Raw genomic sequence first — 3138 nt, forward strand, 5'->3', positions numbered from 1 at the left:
CAATGGAGAACTCAGAATCCCGTAACATTCGCTAGCAGCTCGCTAGGCGAATCTGTGGCGAGCATTCGCTGTCACTTCGCTAAGCGAACCCGTAGCGAAGCTTCGCTGGTCCTCGCTTAGCGAAGCAGTAGCGACCATGACAGTAGTTGGTTTTTCTGTTTTGATCTCTAATCTATATTGTGGTTGTGTGCTGTTTCTTTTCTATGATTTTACAGATGGCATCCAGGTCGAGTGTTTCGAAAAAGAGAAAGGTCGGGAGCACTTCCCGTACTGTGCCAATTCAGTTTGACACTGACAAATTCATCGGGGCAAAGCAAGCCGCACGTTATGTGGCTTTGGAAAAAGAAAAATCTTGCCAGAGAAGAGGTTTATGATCAACCCCGAAGGCAATTATCGGACATTTGCTGGGTTGATACATAGCAAGAAATGGGACAGGTTGATCGCTCCACTCGAAAGCTACGACATTGAGATAGTGCGCGAGTTCTATGCGAACGCGCTTCCGAATGACGACGAGCCTTTCACTTGGACTACAAGAGTGTCTGGACGTCAGGTTGCTTTCGATCGGGATGCTATTAACCGAGTGCTCAGTGAACCGCTCCATCTGGGAGCTAATGAGAGGGACACATACCACAGGGATCTGAGGCTCCACAGGGACACTGATTCTATTTCTGCAGCCCTGTTGTTTGAGAGAAAGTCAGTTGAGGTGAACCCATCTGGGGTTCCTATGAGGTACCATAGGGAGGATATGATTCCCTTGGCTCAGGTGATCCTAATGTTGGTTCTGACCAATATTAAACCCAAGTCACACACGTCGACCGTGCCGATCCTAGTGGCACACTTGGTCCACTGTATTCTCACTAATATACAGATCAATGTGGCGAGAATCATTGCTATTGAGATGAAGTCCGTGGTTGAGAGCGGGCTGAAGTCGGGGGCACGAGTTAACTGCCCCCTTGCTTTCCCTTGTCTCATCATGGCTTTGTGCCAACAGTCGAGGGTGAAGCTACCCTCCCGCATTCAAGTAAGGATTCCGTCAGCAATCGACGATAGATATGTGGCCAAGTACTGTAAGCCGGAGAACTTCAGAGGTAGTACAGTTGCTGATGATACCGGGGCTTCTGATGGTCCCGGTGTTTTTGCTCAGGGTTTTGATCCTTTCCAGCAGGCTGTCTGCAATTATAATTAGGATTGGATGGCGGTGACTCAGCGTGCCATGATTGATATTCATGACTCTATGCAGTTATTGCAGTTGCAGGTGCGTGACCCCTCTGGAGAGCATCCTTTGATGACGCGTGAGCAGTTCCTACAACATGCGAGCTGGCCTGTGGACAAGCCTGTTTTCGGAGAGGGGGCGGGTGCTGGTGCTTCTGGTGCTGATACTTCTGGTGGCGCTGATGATGATGATGATGATGATGATGGTGATGATGATGATGGTTCCGGTTCTGAGGCCGATAGTGAAGAGAGTTCTGAGTCCTATGAGGACTAAGTTTTATTTTTCATGTTATTTTTTATTTTATTGTATTTTAAGATATGTAGTATTTTGGTTTTGGTTATGTACTTTTGGGGTGTTTTGTCCCCCACGCACATTTTTAACATTTTAAAGTGATGATTATTGTTTATGTTTTAAATTATTGTATTTGGTTTGAATTTCTTTTGTTTAATAAATTTTTGTTTGTTGAGGGTCAAACCTTCTAGATTGGTTGCTCCTCAAAGAAGTATCCAATGAAGGTGCATCCGAGCTTGGATGGCGATGATAAAAATAAACAAGCGAATAATGCTAAGGTAAATGGTTACCTCCGGTTAGAATTTTAGAATGCATTAAGAACTTTACTCTTTTCGTAATTGAATATTGTTCTTTTTGCAACATAATTGAATGAATGATTCATCTAGTACTTAAAACCATAAATTATGAGGAAACCTCCATTGTACACTAAAATGCTGGATTCTAATAAACTGTGTTGATTCATTTGATTCATGCTTTGTCTTTTATTATTGTGAATTTGTGGAAGCAATTAGAAATGATCAAGGCGCTTGTTTTCTTTCGAGCACAACCAGTTCCAAATACAACTTACCCGTGAGCAGAGAGTATTCGTAAACCCCTTTGAGCTTAAGCAGTTGAATCTCAGCTTGAAATAAGGCGAGATGTCAAAATCTTTTTTTCTTGAAACCCAGAAATATTTGATAATTATTCTTTTGTCGTAGAAAGTCAAGAGCATTCACTTAGGGTGAGTAAAAGATAAGTTGGGGAGAACGAAAATGAGAATTGGTAGGTGCCACAACTCTTGAATAACCAAGCAAGCATCGAAAAAATTAGAAAAGAGAAACATCTATTTTGTGAATACGATGTGAAAAGAAAAAGAAAAAAAAAGAAGAGAAAAGAAAATGAAAATGAATGCTTGCTTGGAAGAAAAATAGTGTAAAACAAAATTGAGTTGTGAAAAAAGAGTTGTGAAGGTTTCAAATTAGAAACAAATGGAACGAAGTTGAGATGTGTGAATAGCTTGTACAGTGAATGTCTCTTTTGCGTCGGCAAGTTCGTTTTCAATGGCCTTAGATATGACCCTTGTTTGTAAACCTAACCAAGCTACAACCGGAAAAGACCTTAGTGATCTTCGTGCTTCCGCATTTTCATTTATATTTGTTAGACATTGTATGAATTGAATTGAATTTTGCATTGGTTGTTGGAGAGTGAAATTGTCCCCGCGGTTGCATACGCGTAATTTCTTCAATCCTTATTCGAAGAGGAGATATAGGGTGATTCATTCAGGATAACATTGTTGTGGATTGTTACATGTTTTGCATTGCTATAAGGCTTTAGTTCTTGTGTATTATGTTATTCTAACCATTGGGAACTTGTGTCTGGTTGATTCTCTTGTGTTTGAGCCATTTTATCCGATTTCGGAGAAATCTTTTTCTTTAAGCAAATCCTCTAGTCCTTCAAGAGGTATACTTTGCTTGAGGGCAAGCAAGAATCTAGTTGGGGAGAGTTGTTAGATGCCCAAGTTTGCTTATTTGAGCTATCAAATGTGGGCATCTTTCACTCCTTTTTGTCGAAAAAGTGTTCGAAACCTCCCTTACTTTTGTTGATTTGCAATACTATGTGAAATGATCTTGGTACCTTTAATTTGTGTGTTATTA

Source organism: Lathyrus oleraceus, chromosome 3 (assembly GCF_024323335.1).
Source record: "Lathyrus oleraceus cultivar Zhongwan6 chromosome 3, CAAS_Psat_ZW6_1.0, whole genome shotgun sequence".
Lineage (NCBI taxonomy): Eukaryota > Viridiplantae > Streptophyta > Magnoliopsida > Fabales > Fabaceae > Lathyrus > Lathyrus oleraceus.